Source organism: Chrysochloris asiatica, unplaced genomic scaffold (genome assembly GCF_000296735.1).
Source record: "Chrysochloris asiatica unplaced genomic scaffold, ChrAsi1.0 scaffold00003, whole genome shotgun sequence".
In the NCBI taxonomy this organism is placed as follows: Eukaryota; Metazoa; Chordata; class Mammalia; order Afrosoricida; family Chrysochloridae; genus Chrysochloris; species Chrysochloris asiatica.
In genome coordinates this window covers 50,774,256-50,781,118 of record NW_006408521.1, presented here as the reverse complement: position 1 = coordinate 50,781,118, position 6,863 = coordinate 50,774,256, and the positions used below count along the sequence as shown (strand labels likewise).

Here is a 6,863-nt window from a genome sequence, read left to right as displayed (position 1 = left end):
TGATTCCCCTTTGGCATGTACCCTAATGTGAGGGAACTTCAAAATATTCATGGTAAAATTCTCTTCTCTTTTAATTTCATTTTTACGCAAACTTTTTGTAACTTCCTCCTATGTTCTCAGGTTCCAGAGATTAGGACATGGGCATCTTTGAAGGGTTATGATTCTTTGTACCATAGAATGAAGGGATGAAGGGAGAAGAGTGGGTAGAAAGAGGGAAGCAGTGGATGAATGGAGGAAGAGGAGTGGACAATATAGAGATATTCAGAATGGGTAGTCTGAAGAACACAGCAATAGTCTGGTAACTGAAAACTGCAAGATAGCTCCGTTAAGTTGTTCATGCAGAGGCTCAAAACCTGCACACAATCTCTGCTCATATTGGGACAGATGCCAACACTCTCAGGAATCCTCCATAAAAAAACAATAACATCAATAATAACTACTTAAGCAACACCAGAAGGAGCTCTGGTAGCGTAGTGGTTATGAATCGGTCTGCGAACAGCAGGGTCAGCAGTTCGAAACTACCAGGTGTTCTGCGGGAGAAAGATGAGGCGTTCTGCTGCCGTAAAGATTTGCAGCCTCGGAAACCCTATGCAGGGTCGCTATGAGTCAGAACCGACTCCACGGCACACAGCCACCAAGCAACACCAGAGATGGAAGCAGAGATGAGGACATGGAGAGAGGGAACAGCTGAAGACTCTGGACTTATGGGAAGAGAGGGACTGGATGCTGGCAGCCAGGAGGTAGACTTGCAGAATGTGCCCTTTGGTTGTTTAAATCATTATGTATTCCTGAGTGTTTTTGTGTATATTCTCACCCCCCAAAAAAACAGGGTATGGAAGCAAATACTATGAGTGATGATGCACAGAGGAGATTGTATTCATTGCAATGAAATGATGGTATAAAGCTGATGTTCTTCCACGTAAGCTGTCACTCAGTTCATGACAAAAAAATTGAAAAAAAAAGATGAGAATTTTCTACAAACTTTTTGAAGATATATATTTTATATTAATATATGTTGTTGTTGTTAAGTGCCATCGAGTCGGTTTCGACCCACAGCGACCCTGAACAGGGTTTCCGAGGCTGCAAATCTTTATGGGAGCAGATCACCTCATCTTTTTCCCGTGGAGCAGCAGGTAGTTTTGAACTGCTGACCTTGCGGGTCGCAGACCGATTCATAACCACTATGCTACCAGAGCTCCTTAATATATAAGATAGATTATATATCTTATATATAGAAATGTAGAATATTTCTATATATAAGATATATAGAATATGTTGTGTTGTTGTTAATTGCCATTGAGTCGATTCCGACCCATAGTGACCCTGTATAGGATTTCCAAGGAACAGCTGGTGTGCTTGAGCCACCAACCTTGCAGTTCAAACGACTTTGCAGTCTGACGCATTAGACTACACTGCCACATCAGGATTCCATATAGAATATAGAAATACATTTATTATGAAATGTATTTTCTTTGTTGTAGATTTATAAATATTTTTTATCATAAATTGTTAGTTTTCATGCACATTGACAATCTGTAGGTTTTTGAAAGTGGTGACCGGCACATAGGTCACCAGTGTATAGAGCTTGTTTGGTGAATCTTCATCCTCATTACGTTTCCTGGACAACCGCACCCGGATATGGTACGTCTGGGACGTTAGGATTCCTTTGGCCCAAACAGCTTTGTTGAGCCTGGTGTCAATGCGCACGTCTGGTGTTTCCATCTCCTTCAGGGCAAATTTCTGAATCTCCTTGAGTGCTCGAGGGGGCATGCTTCTTAAAGCCTACTCCATGGATACGCTTGTGAATGTTGATGGTGTTCTCTCTAGTCACCACTTTGTTGATAGCAGAACGGCCATTCTTCTTCTCGCCACCCTTCTTTGCGGGAGCCATAAGCGATGGAACCAGATTGGAAAGGAAGAGCGCAAAGGATTGTGGGATATGAAATGTATTTAATGTAAATGTATATAATATAGAAATACATTATTTATGAAAATAAATACACTATACATAAATAAATAAAATAATAACTGCTTAGAAAAAATGGAACAAAATACTAGTAAGAAGGTTTTGATGCTCCTAAATTTTTCAAATTACTTTAAACTTTAGTTTCTTTTATTTTTAGATGCAGCTTGCTATGAAGTCTCTGAAAATAGAGCATACTCATATTGAGGGGGTGGAAAATTACTTCAAAAGAAAAACCAGGTCATGCAGGTGCCCGCATGTCAAGTACAAGAGGAACCAAGTTTAAAATCCTATTTCAAGCCTTTCTTCAAGCCCAAGGGGAAGTCAGGCAGTCCATTCAGCTCTGTTTGTGGTTTAGACTGCCCTGGGGGAAGCTGGGCTTGTGAGCAGAAAGGAAGTTTATCTTCAGTGAAGCAAGAGCTTGAGGCTAAGAGATTGTCAGAGGCCAGTGGCTGGGCCTGCCTGTGACAATCAGGCCCAAAGGTGGCTGATTAAAGAGGAGGGAGAAAAGGTGAAAGGCAGTGGGGTGAGGAGAGTGAGTAGGGGAGTGGGGACACGGAAGAACCTGAGAGACACTGAGGTGGATGGACTGAGAGAGTGCATAGGGATGTTCAGCATAAGCAGAAAGTCAGACTATCAGCTCACGACAAGAGCAGGAATCCATCCCAGCTAGCATGGCCATCTGTCTGGTGAATATGCTGGGGACCAGCCAACCAGACACACAGGAGCTGGCTTCCCATCCCTTGAGCAACAAGGTGGGTCCTCTCCTGCTCGCACCAACCTCTGTGGTGGGACGTGTAACAGCTGCCTCCCCACTCCACCTGACCAATAGGGTCCTTCTACCAACCCAGTGCTCCAGCTGTGTCAGACATCTTCCATTGCTTGGGCTTGTGCTCTGACTCTGGATTCTTTGTCATTCCTCAAGCTGATGTCAGCTGGAGTAACCACCCTTGTCCTATCACTATTCTCCCCACAGAAATGGGACATTCTTCAAGCAGCAGCTCAGCTTCCTCCACGAAGCTCTGCACCAGTCAGAAGTTCATTCTCGAACTCCATGGTACTTGGTCTGTACCACTCAAGCGTACATAATTTACATTTACAGGTATTCCACAGAGGTACCTCAGGATCAATTCTGGACCACTGAAATAAGGTGAGTGTTACAGCAAAGTGAGTCATACGAATGTTTTGGTTTCCCAAAGTATAGAAGTTATGCTCATACTAAACTGCAGACTGTCAAGTATACAATTGCTGTTGTTGTTGTTGTTAGGTGCCATCAAGTTGGTACCGACTCATAAGAGACCTTATGCACAGTAGAATGAAACACTGCGTGGTCCAGGGGCAACCTCACAATCGTTGCTACATTTGAGCCCATTGATGCTGCCACTGTGCCAATCCATCTTGCTGGGGGCTTCCTCTTTTTCTCTGAGCATCCACTTTACTAAACAATGATATCCTTCTCCAGTGACTGGTCCCTTCTGACAATATGTCCGAAGTATGAAAGACAAAGTCTAACCATCCCGGCTTTCAAGGAGCACTCTGACTGTATACATCTTCCAACACAGATTTATTTGTTCTTCTGGTAATCCATGGTACTTTCAATATTCTGCTCCAACACCATGACTCAAAGGCATCAATTCTTCTATGATCTTCCTTATTCACTATCCAACTTTCGCCTGCATATGAGGTTATTGAAAATACCATGGCTTGGGTCAGGCGCACTGTAGTCCTCAAACTGACATCTTTGCTCTTGAACACTTTAAAGAGGTCTTTTGCAGCAGTTTGCCTAATGCAATATGTCGTTTGATTTCTTGACTGCTGCAGTCAAGTATACAATAGCATTATGAAAAAAGTTTGCAATATTGTGTGAATTATCAAAATGTGACTCCAAGACATAAAGTAGGCATGGACTACTGGAAAAGTTGATGTCAATAGACTTGTTTGATGTGGGATTGCCACAAACATTCAATTTGTAAGAAAAAATATAGTATCTGGGAATATCAGCAAAACAAGTGATGCCTGTATGTAGTTTACTTAAGCTCTGTAAGGGGCAGGAGAGGTTCAGGTCTTCCATGCAGAAGACTTGAGTTTGATTCCCAACCAATGCTATCCCTTATGCAACCTCTCCCAACTTCCCAGTAAAATATCACGGAAAACTCAGGAGAAAGAAACACCCATACATCTCTAGTGCACCCACCGCGCATCTATAAATGAAGACCTCCGTGTTGCTAGGATGCTGAAAAGGTTTCATCAGCACTTCCAGACTAAGATGCACTAGGAAGAAAGTCTGATGATCTATTTCCAGAAATCAGTCAATAAAAACACTGTGGAGTAAAATGGTCCCGTCCACATGCCATTACAGAGATGGCACAAGAATGGGCAGTGTTTCATTCCAATGCACATGGGTCACCCTGAGTTGGGTTGACCCCACAGCAACTGAAAACAACCACACAGTCAGGCAACTGTAGTGTCTGGGACAAACTTGTCTTCGTCCCACAAGAACAAAGACTAAAGGCCAGTTTAGCTGAATTTGGTTGATGTATTGATGTAGTCATTTTTTAATTATCTTCATCAAAACTTTACTTGCATGTGGTGTTAATGATATTGTTTGATGATTTCCACATTCCCTCACATAGTGATGATCAGGGCTATAGGCTCACATGATGTGGTAAGCAGATACTGCTGACACTTGAGCTTAGCACACTAGAAGCAGGGGAAAAAATTCATGTAAAGTGGACCCAGAAGAAGTACAGCTAGAGTGCTCCTTGGAGACCAGGAAGGCCAAACTTTGTCTCTCATATTTCAGACATATTGTCAGGAGAGACTAGTCACTGGAGAAGGATATTATGTTTGGTAAAGTGGAGGGTCAGAGAAAAAGAGGAAGACTCTGAACAAGATGGATTGGTAAAGTGACAGCATCAATGGACTCAAGCGTGGCAACAATAGTGAGGTTGGCCTAGGATCGGGCAGTGTTTCGTTCTGCTGTGCATCGTTATGAGTTATTGCAGACCGTGTAGGCCTGGTCAAAAGTTCGAGGCCCTATAGGCCCGAGTGTTACAGGTCGCAGGCTCGGAGGAACAGATCTAGCCACTTGGCAGTTAATGGCAAATTGTTTTTCATCTTAGTGTTCAGTTATATTTATTAATATCATACATGGAGCCCTTGATATCCACAGATAAATGTGATATTTTCCCAAAAGCCCAGACTGTAAAGGTTTCAAGGATAAAGCCTTTCTCCAAAGGATTAACTAAAATGGCTTAGCTACTTTCTGTGTCTTTGTTCTACAGACAAAAAAGACCATCCTCCCTAATCCTTTTCCAGGTGCAGCCCATTCACCTGGGCATCTTGTGTCCTCCTGCAAACCTGGCTCAGGAAGCCAAAACAGCGGGACTCTGCCCAAGCCTTTTGTCCTTCCCTTTCACCTTCAACTGAGCACAGGGGCTATAGATATGTTAATTGAGCCTGAGAAACCAAGTTGCAGGCCTGGGATTCGAACCAGGGACGTACGATGTAAAGTTACCTGAATGTCTGGAAAATTACTGATGTTAGCTGTACCTTGTCTTAGTCCCTCCCAGCTTGGTGTGAAGCTCCTCCCCTAAATAAAACCGAGACGCAGGCCGGCCCAGGTGTGCATTACAAGTTGGAGGGCATGCAGTAAAGATTGCAGGGCAATGAGTTGCTGCCTGCAGAGGCCACGATGCCTGTAGTCCCAAGTCTGCCCACCAGTCATGCATCCACCTTGGTTTCAGGGTGCCTCTTTGTCCCCCTCCTTCTGTCTTTCTGTGTATTCTTGTGCTATCCCTATCGCCACTGGATCTCCCCTCCTCGTGAACCAAACACTCGTGAATCCAACACCTATGTCGAGGACAGTCCCCGACAATGAGTCAGTATTGACTCGATGGCACCTAACAACAACAACAACAACAAAGTGGACCCGAGCAATTCAAACCCATGTTGATCAAGGGCCCACTGTATATATTTATAGAAGTAACGATTTCATTTCCTTTGATTTCTTCCACTGCTTTAATACTTAGTCCTTCTAAGCTCTTCCTAGATTTTAGGTATTAATGTAGTTTTTATGATTCTGTTTAATTAATCCATGCAGAGTTCATTTTGTTGATAGCATTTGAGGTGAGGATTTTTTGACACTATTGATGGTGTTGTTGCATGCTATCAAGTTGGCTCACAGCAATGCCATGCGGCAGAGTAGAGCTGCTTCCTAGGGGTTCCGAGCAATGATCTTTGTAGGAGCAGCTCACCAGGCCTTACTTCCTGTGCATCCTCTGGGTAGGTTGATTCCCCACCAGCTCTTCAATGAGCAGTCCAGCACTCAATCAATATACCCGCAGAGTTCCTTTTTCAACACTTGTTGTTTTTTTTTAAGTGCTGTTGAGTTAGTTCTGATGCATAGAAACCCTGCATTGGGTTTCCGAGGATCGGCTATTAGATTTGAACTGCCAACCTTTCAGTTAGCAGTCTAGTGCTTATCTTACAGATCCACACCAGACTTGTTAATGATCTTTTCTTTCCTCTGGTTTGTGATGCCTTTTTAGCCATTTGTTGTTGTTGTTGTTGTTGTTTTTAGGTGCCATCAAGTTGGTACCGACTCATAGCGACCTTATGCACAGCAGAATGAAACACTGCCCGATCCTGGGCCAACCTCACTTCTGTTGCCACGCTTGAGTCCATCAATGCTGCCACTTGGCCAATCCATCTCGTTGGGCGTCTTCCTCTTTTTCTCTGACCCTCCACCTTACCAAATATGATATCCTTCTCTAGTGACTGGTCATACATCACATTATATTTGAGGGCACTCCAAAACATTGGTGGAAAATGTCATTATCTTTTGATTCCATTTGTCAAAAACTTTTTGAGCCCCCTTGAATATTAGTCTTTCTCATGA

General features: G+C 43.3%; 1 pseudogene; it reads right to left on the bottom strand.

The window, feature by feature from the left end:
* Positions 1-1,509: 1,509 nt before the first annotated feature.
* Positions 1,510-1,891, bottom strand: LOC102813324 (annotated as a pseudogene).
* Between the last annotated feature and the right edge of the window lie 4,972 nt (positions 1,892-6,863).